The sequence below is a fragment of the Scyliorhinus canicula genome, chromosome 6, assembly GCF_902713615.1.
Source record: "Scyliorhinus canicula chromosome 6, sScyCan1.1, whole genome shotgun sequence".
In the NCBI taxonomy this organism is placed as follows: Eukaryota; Metazoa; Chordata; class Chondrichthyes; order Carcharhiniformes; family Scyliorhinidae; genus Scyliorhinus; species Scyliorhinus canicula.
The window spans coordinates 144750606-144768728 of NC_052151.1; positions in this window are offsets into that span (position 1 = coordinate 144750606).

An 18123-nucleotide genomic window follows, 5' to 3' on the forward strand; every position below is an offset into this window, starting at 1 on the left:
TCATTCATTATGATCATGGTTGATCATCCAACTCAACAGCCTGATCCCACCTTCCCCCCTCCCCCATATCCTTTGATCCCCTTCTCCTCAAATGCTATATCTAGCTGCTTCTTGAAAACGCACACAGTGGGATTCTCTGTTGGTGGGATTCTCCACTTCGCCGGCAGTACACCCAAGTCCGCGGGATTCCCGATGGCATGGGCTGGCCAGAATGGGAATGGATGATCCCGCTGCCGGCGAGGCGGGGCAGGCCGCGGCGCAGAACGGGGCTGACGGGATGGAAAATCCTAACCACAATGTTTTGGCCTCAACTGCTTTTCGGGGTAGCGAATTCCACTGGCTCACCATTCTCTGTGTGAAGAGGTTTCTCCTCACCTCTGTCCTAAATGGTCGATGCCATATCCTCAGACTGTGACCCCTGGTTCTGGAAACCCCCACCATCGGGAACATCCTTCCTGCATCAACCATGTCCAGTCCTGTTGGAATTTTATACATTTCTATGAGATTCCCCCCCCACCCCGGTCATTCTTCTGAACTCTAGCAAATACAATCACAACCAACTCTATCTCTCCTTGTAGGCCGGCCTTGCCACCCCAGGAATCAGTCTGGTAGACCTTCACTGCACTCCCTCTATAGCTAGAACATCCTTCCTCAGATAAGGGGCGGGATTCTCCGACCCCCGCCGGGTCGGAGAATCGCTGGGGGCCGGCGTGAATCCCACCCCCGCCGTCTCCCAATGTCTCCGGCACCAGAGATTCGGCGGGGGCGGGAATTGCGCCACGCCTGTCGGCGGGCCCCCCTGGAGATTCTCTGGCCCGCGATGGGCCGAAATCCTGCCGCTGTCATGCCGTTCCCGCCGGCGGGAATCAAACCACCTACCTTACCGGCGGGATCAGGCAGCGCAGGCAGGCTCCGGGGTCCCTGGGGGGCGGGCGCGGGGTGATCTGGCCACGGGGGGTGTCCCCACGGTGGCCTGGCCCGCAAACGGGGCCGACCGACCATGGGCGGGCCTGTGCCGTGGGGGCACTCTTTTCCTTCCGCCTTTGCCATAGTCTTCACGAAGGCGGAGGTGGAAGTGACCCCCTGCCCTGCGCATGCGCAGGGATGACATCAGCAGCCGCTGACACTCCGGTGCCTGCGCGGACTTCCGCCGGCCGGCGAAGTCCCTTCGGCCCCGGCTGGCGTGGCGCCAAAGGTCGTTCCCGCCGGCTGGCGGGGCGCTAACCACTCCGGCGCGGGCCTAGCTCCTCAATGTTAGCACTTGGCCCCTAAAGGTGCGGAGACGTCCACACCGTTGGGGCGGCCTGACGCCGGAGAGGTTCACGCCACTCCATCCCGCCGGGACCCCCCGCCCCGCCGGGTAGGGGAGAATCCCGCCCAAGGAGACAAAAACTGCACACAATATCCCAGGTGTGGCCTCACCAAAGACCTGTATAATTGCAGCAAGACATTCCTGCTCTTTGATAGTCTCAATGCCCTCCTTCTGTACTCTGACTCTCTTATGATTCTCTGATTTTGTGTGCTGCAGATGATGGAAATAGCGTGCTGATGGCTGGTGAGAAGAGAAGGATAGAGAGAAAATATTTGAGCATGGATCAGGGGGGAATATTAACGTTGTGATATAGGTTGATGCATCAAGGGGTTAACTCATGCTGTAAAGCAAGTCCGCTTCACTGATATTCTTTCCAACCTCTTTCATTTGTTCCACTCATACTTGGATGGTTGATTCTGCTGATACATCAGATCCCAATAAGGATTCCAGTGTCATGGTGGCAGGAGAGGGAAACTGTTGCCTTATATGATCAGGAGTGGGCAACCAAAAACAATTCACTTCTTCGCCGAAAACATGAAAATCCATTAGTTTCTAATGAAGGGTGAGTTACATTTTTCCAGATTGTATATGTGAAAATAATATTTAGTTTTGCAATTATTTTTATTTAGAGTACACAGATGTTTTGTCTTCTATCATAACATTTCCAGCAGCTTATTTTTTTGTCAACTACAGTATTTACTCTATGGTCAGGTTCTTTATTCAAGCCACTCGGTCTGTTGCAATCTCAGATTTTCAAGATAACAAGTGCTCATGGATGGCTCATTTGCCCTCACGTGCTATAATAAAATAAATGTCTGCATGTAAGTATCTATCATGGTTATCTAATAATGGCCTGCTGTCCAGCATGCAACACATGCTGAATGCTGTTTAGGAAAAATGATCAACTGGTGGAAGAATTCATAGCACAGTGGTCTAAACAGCTAGCTTGTAATGCAGAACAATGCCAGCAGCGCAGGTTCAATTCCCGTACCGGCCTCCCTGAACAGGTGCCGGAATGTGGCGACCAGGGGCTTTTCACAGTAACTTCATTGAAGCCTACTTGTGGCAATAAGCGATTATTATTATTATTTTTATTACCCCTTGCAATATTTGTTCTCTCTATACACTGCCTTGATCATACTCTGTGGGAAATCAATAAAAATATTGTGTACTGTTGCCATGTTTTGCATAAGGCAACAACTATTTACGTGTCTGGTGCTGCACTGTGATCTGCTTGTGAATGTCACACAACTACATCTTATTTGAAGAATCCTAAATGCTCTGTTTATGATTATCTTCTAGTATTGTAAATTTCAGTGCATCTCCTATGCAGCCACTATCAGGAGTTCAATACTGGGATTAGGTTGGGGATAGTGGTTGAGGAGAGTTTGAACTAAAATGGCAGGATGTTGGGAGCCCATGTAAGGAATCAGAAGAAGAGGAAAGAAGGACAAAAACAAAAGACAGAAAGTAGAATTAGAAAAGTGATAGGCAGAGGAACCAAGGGCCAGATTCAAACAGGGCCACAGAGAAAAATATTGGGAGCGAGTCGAGTAATGTTAAAAAGGTAAGCTTAAAGGCTTTGTGCCTTAATGCGTTCATAATAGAGTGGATGAAGTAAATGTGCAAATAGATATGAATAGGTATGATATATTCGGGATTACAGAGACATGGCTGCAAGGTGACCAGGGATGGGAGCTGAATATTCAGGGGTATTCGGTATTTCGGAAGGACAGGCAAAAAGTAAAAGGCGGTAGCGTGGAAGTACTGATTAAAGAGGAAATTAATGCAATATGAGGAAGGATGTGACAATGTGGAATCTGTATGGCTAGAGCTAAGAAACACCAAGGGGCAAAAAACATTAGTGGGTATCGTATATAGACCCCCAAACTGTAGTAAAAGCAAATTACTTCGGACCCCCAAACTGTAGTGGTGATATTGGGAATGGAATTAAACAGGAAATTAGAGATGCATGCGATAAAGGATCATCTGTAAACATGGGTGATTCTAATCTGCACATAGATTGGGCAAATGAAATTAGCCACAATATCATAGAGGAGGAATTCCTGGAATTTATTCAGGATGGTTTTCTAGACCAATACGTTGAGGAACCAACTAGAGAGCAAGCCGTTTTAGGCTTGGGTACTGTGCAATGAGAATGGAAACATTGGGAATCTAGTAGTGTAAGACCCCTTGGGGATGAGCAACTGTAATATGCCAGAATTTTTCAGCAAGATGGAGAGTGAAGTAGTTGATTCTGAGACTAGGGCCCTGAATCTTAATAAAGGAAACTACAATGGCATGGAAGCACAAGTTTGCTATGATCGATTGGGAAATGTTTCTTAAAGGGATGACAGTGGATAGGCAATGGCAAACATTCAAGGAGCGCATGGGGGAACAATAACAATTGTTTATTCCTGCTGGCACAAAAGTAAAACAGGAAAGGTGGTCAATCCATGGCTTACAAGGGAAATTAGAGATGGTAGTCAATCCAAGGAAGAAGCATACAAATTGGCCAGGAAAAACAACAGGTCTAAGGAACAGTTGTAAGTTCTTCCCCATTTACGTGTCCCCCAATTCATTATCATCAACAAGAGTACTGAGGATGTGCCTAGGTCAGGGATCAGCGTGCAAATGTCACCCAGGTTGGATCGCTTTAGGCACACCACACAGTAGTAGCTGAGAGGGGTGACTGACTGGCTTCATCTGATTTTGTGAAATCAACTTCTTGTAACAATTTAATGATGCTTCTCACACAACTTTGGCTTCCTGCTGAGAGTGCAATTAAAGAAGTTACAGCTCAAATTAACGGGGTAAAAATTGCTTCAACACCGTTAAAGATTCAAACTAAACACGTTAAAAGAGAGGGAGAAAGACATTAATTTTAAGTGTTGCTATGCATACCTGCTTTTACTGTGGCAGATTAGCTAACTGCGTATCAGTTCAGCCAGCCAAATGATCTCCAAAACTCACATTGTGGGACAAATATTCCACAGGGATTCTACCAACCTCTTTGCAAGGTTAACCTTTGAAAATGCTATGAGAGTGTATGTGACACATGCAAATGAAGGGGCACAACATGGAGTTATGAGCACATGATCCTTCAACTACAACCCTTGTTGCATGACTGGCAAAGAGAATGTGCTGTCAAGTTGGTGTGAAGTATTATACTATTTTGTTGTCCAGGACAACCTACCTGAAGGACAACAGGTGTTGGCAGCTGGGTTCAATGCTATTATTATGATTATCCACTCTACCCACAAAACCTAGGGAAAGATGTGAGAAAATATGTCAGAGTTTATTGGTATGACATGGATAATGCTAAATGACAGTGCTGTGTTACGGATAGGCAACCTAGCATTTCATGCTACAAAGTATTTTTCTATCCAGCTGCTCAACATACAAAGCCCTTGCATAACCTTCGAGCTCTTTCATTCATCTCCTGTATTCCCACAAATTAGCAGGTCACACCTTTGGGCAGCACGGTAGCACAAGTGGATAGCACTGTGGCTTCACAGCACCAGGGTCCCAGGTTCGATTCCCTGCTGGGTCACTGTCTGTTTGCTTGTTCTCCCTGTGTCTGCGTGGGTTTCCTCCGGGTGCTCCACTTTCCTCCCACAGTCCAAAGACGTGCCGGTTCGGTGGGTTGGCCATGATAAATTGCCCTTAGTGACCAAAAAGGATAGGAGGGGACAGGATGGAAGTGACGGCTTAAATGGGTCAGTGCAGACTCGATGGGCCGAATGGCCTCCTTCTGCACTGTATGTTCTATGTATTTAAAGTGAAACAAAGAATACATCACAGGGCTTTATTACTGGACTGGTCTTTGGCACGTGGTTGCTAACAGCAGGGTGGTGATATTGGGCAGTTATGTGAATTTATTTAGTGGGAAATGAGATGGATGGCTTTCTATCCGAAGCATCAGTCACCAGTTTGATCCATGTGTGGCCAGCACATTAGCTGATAATGCAGAGGTGGGTGGGAATGAGCCAGAGGTGGAAGAGCTGAGATTAGCAGTGACATTGCCAGCCCTTGGGCAGTGCTGTCTGCATTTTGCAATTTGGCTGCAGCTGTCCTGGGTCATAATGTGAAAATTCTGCCATTGGCTGTCTGATAACCTGGAACAAGCTGAAACAATTTGCTCAGGTCATTAGCCTGATCCCTACTGCTTTCTCTGATATGCCTGTTCTCATATTACACCACTCCACTCAGAAAACACTGTATCAAAGACTAAAACAAAATCTGCCACATTGAGTAAATAAAACTTGACCCACAGTTTCAGAAATATGCATTAATGAATATTACAAAAAGTATGGAAAAGTCGCAAATAAAAATACAAAATAAGAAAGGTACCATAAACATGACAACTTAAAACATACAAAGACTTTGCACTTTAAGAGCTCTTTCACACATAGAGCGTCAAAATGTCAAAAATCTGGCTCGCCAGCTGCAAGATTGACCTGCATGTTCATTTAAATATTTTTTGCAGCAGATCTGGTGCCATAGTTAGGCTAAGGTTTAAAACAGGTGCCAGCAATAGAGCTCTCAAAATGTAGCTGAACGCAAATTGCGGCCTAATACCAATTAGATATTGGACTTGCTTTCCCAATTTTACTAATCGTGCCATTGCTGTTGTGAACCTGCACTCTCAGAGCACAGTAAAACCCTATATTAGACATGCACTTCTAAGTGTGCAAAAGGTTACAATATGGGAAATAAGACATTGGAGAAATCGACAGTGCCAAAGTTGAATCTTTAACGTAGTCCTCTTATACCTGTTCCAAACACCTGCACCTAAATGGGCTGATCTCATCATGCAATGTGAGACCACATCATTTCAGCAAGTAACCTTTGCTCCTTTATGTTTGAAAGCACTGGGAGAGCACCAAGTTGGTGTGGGAGTAAAACTTTCCATACCAACAGCATGTAAACTGCCTACAACCTTTTATGGAGGATTGGGTGGTTTTGAGGGGTGGGTGTGGGGAAGGAATCAGATCAGCACACAGAAAACAAATAATCGTTCCGGGCCCAACAGTTAGGCTGAGTGGCCTTAGTGCAAGATCAGTGTCAATCTGGGAAATAAAATTGTGGGATAAATCTTAACTCCCAAAATTTACTGGATTATGCGAATGGTGGCAAAGTGGCACAGCGGTTAACACTATTCCCTCACACGCCATTGAGCGTTGGGTTCAATTCCGACCTTGGGTGACGGTCTATGTGGAGTTCGAATGGCAAGAATCGGTGTGACACAATAGTCCCCGGGGCTTCTCCAAATCTCCGGCCCAAATGGGCCGAAGTTTCGCTGAAGTGACCGCAGGCTACGCCAGCATAAATCAAAGTAGGTTTTAAATGGCGTCAGTCGTCCTGGCTGACGCCGTCGAGCGAGGAGGTAGGGGTCGGCGTGGGGCGGCCACCGGAGAAGAGACGGCACAGTCGTGGCTGGGGGAGGTTTGCGGGTGCTGGCGGAAGATGCTCCCCAGGGCCGGGGGTGCGTGGCGGTATCGGGGTCGGTGCCTAGGGTGGGGGGGGGGGTGTTGGGGTTGGGGTGGGGTGGGCATCGGGGGTGCAGGGGATTGGAGTACCGGGGATGTGAGTGACGGGGATGGGAGTGCTGAGGAAAGGGGTGCCGGGGATTGGAGTGCCGGGGAGGGGACCGAGGGTGCCGGGGATCGGAGTGCCGGGGCTGGGGCGGGGGGGGGGGGGGGGGGGAGGCTAGGATTTGCTTGGCCAGGTGCCAGCTGGCAAAAGTAGCGACAATACAGCCCATGGCACCTGACTGTGAAGGGGGGTATGGGCATTGATAATATTTCGTCCACCTTCATCCCCTGCAGACTGTTATGTTTGGCCATCACCCAGCAATTTTGGCCGCCATGGTGGGCGCCACTCTTCCACATGTTGCCCTATGGGAACAGGGACGTGCCAGGGAGGCGGCGGAGGCTGCCGCAGAGGGCCTGGTGGCATCTGCCCAGGCTGGAGAGATACCTGCTCGACAGGATGAGGAGGAGGAGGTGATGGTGGTGGTGCCACGGCGACGAAGGCGCCCGATGAGGCCTCATGTGTACCGGCGCCGCTCGTCGTACCAGGACGTCACGGACCGGGCATGCAAGAGGAGACTCAGGATGAGCCGGGAAACCGTCGCCCATATCTGCCATCTGATGGCACACCTGGCACCGCGTGGGATTGGGAGAGGACACCCTCGACCTGTGGACATCAAGGTGATGGTGGCCCTGAACCTCTACACAATGGGATCGTTGCAGGCGCCGAGAGGGGACCTGTCCGGCATCTCCCAGGCATCGGTGCACTGGTGCATCCGTGCAGTGACGGATGCCCTGTATGACATCGCGGACCGCTATACTCAGTTCCCTGTGGACTGCACCCACCAAGATGCCCGGACAGCGGGCTTTGCTGCCATGGCCAGGATCCCCATTGTCCAGGGGGCAGGATCGTTGGGGTGCACGTCATCATGTGGCCACCAGTGCGGTGTTCATGAACAGGAAGGGGACCTACTCCATGAACATTTAGGTGGTCTGTGACCACTGCATGAAGATCCTGCATGTCTGCACCCGGTACCCGGGCAGTGTGTATGACTTGTTCATATTGGCACAATCTTTTATCCCTGCCATGTTTGAGGGACACCCCCCCGACTGCAGGGCAGGTTGCTGGGCAACAGGGGTTACCCGTTGCGGTCGTGGCTGATGAAGCCTATCCGGAGGCCTCAGACTGACGCGGAGACCCACTACAACGTCCAGGGGTGTGGTCGAGAAGCACTATGGGCTGCCAAAGATGCACTTTAGGTGCCTGGACCACTCTGGAGGGGCCCTCCAGTAGCCGTCGAATAGGGTCGACCCCATTGTTGTGGTCTGCTGCGTCCTGCACAACATAGCCCAGCAGAGGGGCGATGTGCTGGAGGCAGAGGAGGGGGAGGGGTAGGAGCAACACAACAAAGGGAAGGCCTCCCCTGATGAGGAAGATGGGAGCACTGTACAGGATAGAAGGACTGGACAGGGATGGGAGGCTGCCCACTGTCACCGGCTGGGCCAGTGGGCACGGGACGGGTTGATAGCCGTAACGTTCACAGACTAGGAGGGGGGTGGGAATCATCGAGTATGGGCACGTACAACACAGTATGGCACCAGCCTACCACCCTCATCCCGCCCACCAACCACACTCACCCCGTCCACCACCCACACCCTGCCCACCACCGCATCACCCGCATACACACCACCCCTCCATCGCACATCCACTTGAGGCACACTGGGCAGGGCTCACACGGTCGCCAATGGAAGTGGGTCTATTGCATGGCATGGAGGATGATGACAACCCGCTCTGCGATGAGCTCCGGGCTCTACACCGTTAGACAATGTCTGACTCATGGCCAGTGCATGCCACCCAGGCCGAAACCACATGGGTTGTGTCCGCAGTGGAGGCAATGGGTGTGACGGTGTCAGACATGGGTCACAGTATGCAAGGTGTGGAGCTTTCCTTGCAGGCGGCGTCTGTGGCCCAGGACATGGCTGCCCTCTCACGGGAAGCCATGAGCCAGAGCCAGCTGCAGATCACAGTGGCACTCAACGCCATGGCCCAGTCTCAGAAGGCCATCACTGAGGGCATCGGCGCCATTGCCCAGGTGCTGTCTGGCGTCGCCCAGACTCAGGTAGGGATGTCCAACTCCCTGAGCTCCACGGCTGCAAACTTGCAGGCCCTTGTTGATACCAGGACGGGCCTCCAGGACTGGCAGCACCAGGTGCCGGGGGTGCGTCGGGTGCTGGATCCGTTCGCATCTCCGACCCATGAAGCGGCCTGGGGACCATAGGGCACCCCGAGGGAGGAGGTGCTGGGGCCTGTTCTGGGTCCCCATGCAGGGGAGGTCCTGGAAGACTGCGACACCTTAGACCCCCCCTTCCCTTCCGTCCCATGTGCATCTGGTGGGCAACGGGCAGGACAGGCTGACAGAACACCATCCCGCTCACCCGAGGCGCAGCCTGGCCCATCCAGGAAATGGCCACCAAAGGGGACCCTAGTCACAGGGCAGGAATCACAGGAATCCACCTCCAGTACCGTCTGGGGAACCACCTTGACGTAGTAATAAGGCCAGAAAATTATACACTGAGTAAGTTGGCACGGGTGCAGGGCACAGATTAGTTATAGGGGCGAGGGCACATGCATGAACTGCTTGTCATTAAAATCACTTTCACACCTACATAAGCTGCCTCTGTGCTCTGTCCGAGGCGTGCGGTGTGAAATGAGCGGCAGGTGTGTGTGTGAGGGGTGATAGGACGTCGAGCTCAGGTGAGTGTGCCCCCCCCCCCCCCCCCCCCCGGGTCTCCCTCCCCATCCTGCCCCCGGGCAGACGACGGGACCGTGCGCTGCAATGTCCACGCCGCATGCAGGAATGGTCCAGGTGGAGGGTGTCCGGCACCACTCCCAGTTCCTCCACCTGCGTCTGCAGCTGCCGCAAGCCGGCCGTCACCTCCTTCGATCGTCCCTGGGTCCGTGACTGCATCGGGTCTATGGGTGGGTGTGGTAACTCCAGGAACCCGGGACCCGTCTGGGTGGCAGATGGTTGCTGGGGCCGGGCTGCCCCCTGACTGTCCGGCCCCTCGGCTGCTCCTACCTCCACCTGCTGTACCGGGACGGCTGTGTTGTGCGCACCAGCGAGTGTCCCAGAAGCCTCATCACTAAAGTGCCCAACCGAGGTGAGTGTCTCTGCGATGGTGGAGGGTGTAGGAGATAGCAGTGGCGTAATGTCGAGGCCCTCATCGGACTCGAAGTCCGGGTTCCCTTGGAGTGGTGTTTCCTGCTGTCCGTCCTTGGGGTGGTGTTTCCTGTCCATCCGTCCCCTGTCTTTGGGTGCCCTGAGTGGTTGTATCCTGTGTGTGGGCGTGTCCTGTGTGTCAGCATCCTGGGCCCGATTGGGACGGGGGCCTGTTGGTGTGGCTGCCCTCCCCGTCGCTCAAAATCTGTACCCATCGACACCTAAGAACTGGGCCCAGTATCATTCCTGCACGGAACACCGAGTCCAGCAACATCAAAGCCAAAACCCAGTGGACAGAGCACTGAGGGGAAGGGAGGTAGAGCAGGGGATTGTCAGAGATAGATGGTCTCTCAAGCCCAGGCACTCCCCAGGAAGAGGTGTCACTCCTTGGAGAAGGGGGACCTCATGGCTCATCGAGTTACAAAACCGCTCCCCCCGCCCCGCCACCTGATGAGTGGCTCTTGAAGTCTGGAAGTCATGCTCTTCTTGTGGATCTGAACAACAAAATGAAGAAAGAAACATGTGCTGTCGCAGCCCCCAGAGGAGGATACCCCAGGGCTGGGTGTGGACGGGACTCATGTAACCTCGTTCCGCTCGGAACGGTTTTGCACCACTGAGGCACTCATTTTTAGAATGCTGAGGGACTGCGGTAGCACCTCGATGCCTGGGTCACTGGGTGGGTGGGTGCGAGGAGGACCCCATGTTTCTGTCCCCAACTTTTAGTGCCGGGAACCTTTGTTCCGGTTCCGGAACGCTTTCTGGACCCACTGGGTGACCAGGCGCCGCGAGTGGAGCAGGGATCTCCACCTCCGTCTGGCCCACGGCCCCGAGAGGATCCTCTGTCCTCGATCCTGGTAATGGAGTTGCGGCAGAGTCAGAGCTGGTTGGCGGGCCCGCGCACTCACTGTGGCCGAGGACTCAGACTCGGACCCGGATGGCAACTGCCTGGAGGAGGACAGCTGCTCGGTGATGGGAACTGGAGATGAATTAGAATCTATCAGCAGCGAGGCAGTGGACTCCCTATGTGCCCACCACCGAGCCACCCCCTCATCTCTCCTCCAGGAACTCCAAGAATTCCTGTTCCTTGACCCGATCGCCGGAATAGAGCCCTCAACCACTGGTTGGATCTGGTGCAGATGGACTGGTCTGCCCAGGACGTGCGCTAGCCTCATATCCGTGTTTCCAGTCAGGTGTATGCAAGGGGTCGGCAAAGAGGTGGAAATCCAGGGTTGGTGAGTTGGAGAAGGAGGTATGCGACCTGTAGTCACGTCTTGGTCAGCCTGAGGAGGAGCCGGCCCTATGCCTGGCATACAAAGAGAAGGGAGCGCTGAGGGACCTGAAATGTGAGGGCATGGATCCAGATCCTCACGGATCTGGACCGCAGCTCCCCCTTCTTCTACTCACTGAAAAAAGTGCAAGGGTCCATCAGCAACTCATTACTCTGCTGGCTGGTGACGGATCCCTCGTCTCGGATATGGAGGGCATCAGGGCCCACCCCCAGAGCTTCTACCCTGCCCTCTTCCCTCCAGCAAGGATGCGTGCAGAGTTTTATGGGAGCACTAGCCGCCGGTCGGTCCGGAGGGTGCCGGAACGCTCGACGCCCCTATTATCCTGGGGGAGAATACTGGCGACCTAGACAGCCTCTCCGGGGGCAAGATTCCGGGGCTGGCCGAGCTGGCCATAGAGTTCTTCTCGGAAGTTCTGGGATGTCCATGGGGGTGACTAAGTGGGAATCCTGGAGGAGAGTATTTCATCGGGGAGATGCCCCTTTTGTGGTACAGGGCCACCATTACCTTGCAGCCCAAGAAGGGGGATCACCACCTCCTTAAAAACTGGCACTGGGTGGCCTCCGTCTTCAGCACGGTCTACAAAATCTTCACCAAGACAATGTCTTCCTGCCTTGACACCATGTTGGAACACATGATTCACCCTGATCATTCCTACATGGTCCTGGACTGGACCATTTATGATAACATCCATCTGGTCTGGGAGTCCATCTTTGTCCGGCTGAGGAATGCTGGCCGATGAATTGGCAGGAGCTGGCAGCAAAGATTACCGCTCGTCTGAGGCGCTGGACAAGACTGCTCCGAGTGTTGCATTACAGTTCTGGTCATAAACCAGCTGGTTGCCTCCATGTTCTGGTACTTGCTAGTCACTTTGACCCTTCCCCTGACAATGTCACATGCATCCAGATTACTTATATAGATCTTCTGAGACAAAAGACTGCACTGGATCACTGCTGAGGTTCAGAATCTCCTGTTCAGAAAGGGTGGTCAGGCGCTGGTGCGCCTTCATACCCAGGTGGTGATCTTACCCCTTCAGCCCCTGCTGTGATACATCTATATCTAGGTCCCCTTCCAGATTGTGTGCCCTGGCGACTTATTTCTTCCTCCAGGTGCACGGCCTGAACTATGACGTGCAGCTCCAGTTCATTGGCCTGCCAGGACCCCATATCGCCTTGCAGGCGTTGTCCATCTTTTGCCAGGACCTACTCAAAGTCTGAAACATGATTGCTTTGTTCCACAGTTCTCCCCATCTGGAGAAGCGGCTGTCATCAGGGAGCCGCTGCTCAGGAATCTGCACCTCCACCTACCATTTCCAGTGGCTGGCAGAGGGATGGGCTGTGGCTGCCGGGGTGACCAGAATCAGGGACGTGTTGGGTAACAGCGAGTTGGCTGGGTGACACCCCATCGGCAGTGAGTGTACACCTCATGAACAATGCGATCAGTGACCTTAGAATGGTTGTGTTTGAACCCAACGGCACTCGTGGTCTCAAAGTGGCGCAATGATCTCCCGTCTGAACGGACCACTGCTTGGGCGGGGTTCCACGTTGGCCCCAAGCCCCGAATCCCCTTGCGAGCCGAAACCCCACAAACTCAGCCGCCTCGCAGAAATCCCTCTATGAGCTGCTGCTGCACACCTTCACATCCTTGCCCTCGCCCTCATCCGGACACTGCTTGGCACGCCATGCTGTCATCCAGCAGTGGAGGTGCCCAGTAGAGATCCCTCAATGGAGAAGTCCTCTCCCTGGGCTGGGTCCTGAGTTGGATGGTGTTGCATGCAGCAATCCCATATAACGGTCAGGTGTATCACGTCACAGACTCCCAAGATGCCCGTCCTGAATGCCACCTTGTGGAGTCTGTGGACCATGTCTATATAGGTTATTTTAAACTGCGCCCCTTTTTCAGTTTTTTAAAGAAACTTTTGTTGCAGTTTTGTATGCACTTCAGGCCCACACTCCTGATCCATGGGCACCCAGTGTGGAGAGGGAAGGGGAAGGATGAGGACCTCCTCGGCAACCTGCTCCTGGGCCTGGTCAAACTTGCCATCAACAAGTCCAAGCAGCAGGCGACAAGGGGGCCCAACCTGTCCTTCGACTGAGTCTACATTCATGCCGAGTGTCCCTGGAGAGGCACCATATGGTGTCCACTGGTGTACCCCGAGACATTATGTGCCCAGTGAGCACTGCAGGGGGTGGAATGTCTTATTGACCTCCCTGATCACATTTTGATTTGATGTTTTAAGTTTCATTTGTGATTTGTTTTTATTGAAGGCAGTTCCCATTCAAGGGGTTGCTCCTTATACCTGGTCCCTCAGTTTATCTGATTTAGTTTACTTTGTTTACTTGTGTTAATCAAAATAATCTGGTGATGTATTTTACAGCCAGGTGCAGAGCCTGAACTATGACGTGCAGCTCCTGTTCATAGACCTGACAGGTCTTCGTAACTCCTCACACATGCTGCTTGTCTTTTACCAGGATCTACTCAGAGTCTGGAACTTGGCCCCTCGTGCCGCAGCTCTCCCCCATCTGGAGTAGCAGCTGTTGTCAGGGAGTCGCTGCCCAGGAATCCGCACCGCCACCAATACCATTTCATGTGGCTGATTGAGGGACAGGCTGTGGTTGCCGGGGTAACCAGGATCAGGGATGTGTTGGGTGGCAGAGGAGTGGGCTAGATGACACACCATGAATGGATTGGATTGAATTTGTCATGTGTACTGTGGTACATTGAAAAGTATTGTTCTGCGTACAGTCCAGACAGATCAGTCAGTACATTGAAAGAAAACACATAGGGCAAACATAAAATACACAATGTAAATACATAGACACAGGCATCGGGTGAAGCATACAGGACTGTAGTACTGCTCAGTAGAGAAGATATGTGAAGAGATCAGTCCATAAGAGTGTCATTTAGGAGTTTGATAATGAAGTGTTGGGCAATGTAGACTTGCGAGGTTAACATACCACCAACACTGAGAAAGGTTCAACTCTATTTTATTAATTAACTATGAACTAATTGACATGGGGTTTAAACAATGCTAGTTTAACTGGAGACCTAAGCCTGTCCGAACCAATTGATTCTCTCAGCAAGTGGTGTGAGTCTGTGCTAGACTTGATGAGCTCCTGTTTTACTGAGAGGCAGCACCCAGAATGAGCGGGAACCCTGGTGCCCTCTGCCTTTATAGTGTGTGTATTCTAAATGGTGATTGGCTGCGGTGTTTGTGCATGTTGATTGGTCCCAGTGTATGTCCATCAGTATGTGTCTGCACCATGATATACTGCTGTATATTATGACAGATAACAGTGGGGAAGAAGCTGTTTTTGAGTCTGTTTGTGCGTGTTCTCAGACCTTTGTAACGACTCGATGGAAGAAGTTGGAAGAGTGAGTAAGCCGGGTGGGAGTGGTCTTTGATTTTGCTGCCCGCTTTCCCCAGCCACTGGGAGGTGTAGATAGAGTCAATGGATGGGAAGCAGGTTCGTGTGATGGACTGGGCGGTGTTCATGACTCCCTGTAGTTTCTTGCGGTCCTAGGGCTGAGCAGTTGCCGTACCAGGCTGTGATGCAGCCAGATAAGATGATTTCTATGGTGTATCTGTAAAAGTTGGTGAGAGTCAATGTGGACATGCCGAATTTCCAATGTTTCATGAGAAAGTATAGGCACTGTTGTGCTTTCTTAGTCGTAGCAGTGATGTGGATGGACCAGGACAGATTGTTGGTAATGTGCACACCTAGGAATTTGAAGCTGTCAACCATCTCCATCTCGGCCCCGTTGATGCAGACAGGGGTGTGGACGATACTTAGCTTCCTGAAGTCAATGACCAGCTCTTTGCTGACATTGAGGAAGAGATTGTTGTTACTCCATAGGTTCTCTATCTCTCTCCTGTATTCTGACTCATCATTGTTCGCGATCTGACCCAATACAGTAGTTTCGTCAGCAAATTTGTAGATTGGATTGGAGCCGAATTTTGCCATGCAGCCGTGTGTATATAGGTGTTGGCATATCGCACGGCATTTGATGTCCAGTTCGCAGCCAATGCCATACATGATCTCAAAATGTTTGTGCTTGGAACCGATGGGGTCTCAAGGCGGCACAGATGTGTGGTGAACATCTGAGCGTACCCCTGCTCGGACGGAGTTTTACATGGGCCCCAAGCCCCGAACCCTCCCTCAGTACCTGGAGCCCCATAGCCTGAGCTGCCTTGCAGATTGTCCTTTCAGTTCTTTTGCATTCACAGATGGGTTCCTGTATGGGCTGCTGATGCACACTCTTCCCTCCTTGCCCTCGCTCATTGCCCGGATACCTCATGGCAAGCCTTGTTGCCATCCAGTGACAAAGGTCCCAGTGGGGGGATCCATCTACGGAAAAGTCCTCCCCCTTATCATTGGGGATCTGGAGTGAAGAGTGTTGCATGTAACAGTCCAATACTGCCATAGACTGCATCTCTTCATGGATTCCCAAGATGTTTGCCTTTTTTATGGCCTTCAGAAGTTGGTGTACCATGCCAATATAGATTGCTTTAGAATGCATCCCCCTTTTAGACATTAAAAAACATTGTTACACTTTTGTTTGCATCAGCCCCATGCTCCTGTCCTATGGACTCTGAGGCCACTCAGGAGGTGGCTGGTGACGCCAGTGCAGAGGCCACAAATACCTGCGGAGACTCTCTACAATGAGTCTCATGCATCATCGCGTGTTGGTCAAGTAGGCGGTTGAACTGCACAAGATGTGGTTCTGGTGCCTGGACCGGTCCGGAGGGTGCCCCCCAGTACAATCCCAGAGGGTGTCCTGCATAATAGTGGTCTGCTTTCCCCACCACAACCTGGCGCTACAGAGGGGAGACCAACATAACCAGGAGGAGATGGGGAGCGCCAAATCACCTTGGATAAGAAAGAGGTTAAGAAGGGCTGTGAGGCCTTTCCCATGGAAGAGTTGGAGGAAGGACCTCAGGCCATGACCAGGGCCCACATGGGCTGACGAGTTAGAGACTTCCTAGCCTCTCAGCTTTGGGACAACCAGTAGTAGGGAGTGAGGAACTCTCCCATCATGGGGACTGTAATCTGATCATAGTGTGGTGCCAGTGGTAGGTTTTATTGATGGTTGCCAAGGTAGGGCGCTGAAGCCATTGGCTGGACTTTACGGGAGAATGAGTACCGATTGATGCTCCTCTCATCCTCAGCAATATGTCTAACTCCTGCCTGACAGAGAGCTGAACATGTCCTGCCAATGAACAGGCTAATCATGGAGTCTTGAGACGTAGGATGAGGTCTCATCTGTTACAGCTCCCTTTGTGGTCAGGGATCCTGGTTCATTCCTCCACCTAACCTCCAGGGTGGGTCAGCCTCTCTGCACTATCAGCCCAAGGCCTCCTCTTCACTGGAGAAGAGTGGCAGAAATGAGAGTCCTGAGCATTGATGCGGGATGGGGGTGGGGTTGCAGGGGGCAGGGGGGGAGAAGGAGGAGTGCCTGCCAGCAGCACATCTTTACTGAGTTGTCAGTGTGGGAGTGGGAGAGACATAACCTGCCATTCTCACACTGCACAGATAAAGCACCGAATGTGAGTGGGATTCACAGAACATGGCAGCATGAAATGACCGGGTGGAGGATCTGTTAGTGATCAAAGTGATGTTATATTACCGTGGTGACCCATCTCAACCAGTGCCAATGTTCTCTAGTATCCACTACAGTTTCTTCACACATGCTTCTTCACACTTCCGCTATGGCTTCATGTATCCCCATGATCCACAGCTGAGGTTCAGGCAGCCTGGTACCTTCCATGCCCTGTTTCCGTAGCGGGTGTCCCGTGGTGGGTCTGGACCAAGAGGATCTTAGCCTACTTTTCGGCAGCATGGTTGTTGCAATGCTACCCTTTTGACTGTGTGCTGAGCTGGAGGTGTGCTGCTCATGGGGTAGGGGGGCATCTGATGGGCTGGACATCTCCAGGCACCCCTGGATGGAGAGCCCCCTGCTGCGCTCCTGCTGAACCTCTTCCTCTTGGGTGCCAGAGGCCCCTGCTCTCCTCCATGGTATAAAGGGACAGTTGTAGTGAGATCCAGAATCCTCTGGTGTATACACTCGTAGATTCCCATCAGTGCCTGCACCATCCAGTTGAAGTGCAGTGCCATGGAACTCATGCCCTCAGCCAAAGGTCTTTAATAATTTACTGCAACAAATACCTACCTGAACCCGGGGGGCTGATTCTCCTCAGCCCGACGCCGAAATTGCGGCCGGCGCTGGGACGGAGAATCCAGTTTGACGCCGTAATCGGGCCCAGCGCTGGTTCGGAGATTCTCCGGGCACCGAAAATCGGCGTTAACAGGGAGGACATCGCGCCGCTGGGGGGCCATTGCTAGAGTCCCACTCAGCAATTGTCCGCTCCCAACCAGCCAAGTTCCCGACAGCGTGGAACTAACCACCTATTGCCGTTCGGGATGCTCGCATGGTGGCTGCGGACTCAGTCTGCGTCCGCCCTGGTCGGGACAGGCGGATTGGAGACCAAGCGGGGCCTCATAGGCGGCCAGGGAATTAATGTGCGGGGTTTGAGGGTCGGGTACGCGGCCGATCGAGCGGTCTCTTTCTTAGGTCTCGCTCCACGGTCCGAGTCCTCCATGGAGCATGGCGCGGCCGCTGGGGGCTGCCGCCGTGCGCATGCGCGGCCTCTGACCCGGAAGTGCGGGGGCCCGTATCTGCAGCAAAAGCTGCGAGATTCACTCCGGGTCCCTGCTAGCCCCCTGCAGGGCTGGGAATTCGTTTCACTTTTGTGCAGGAATTTCAGGAGT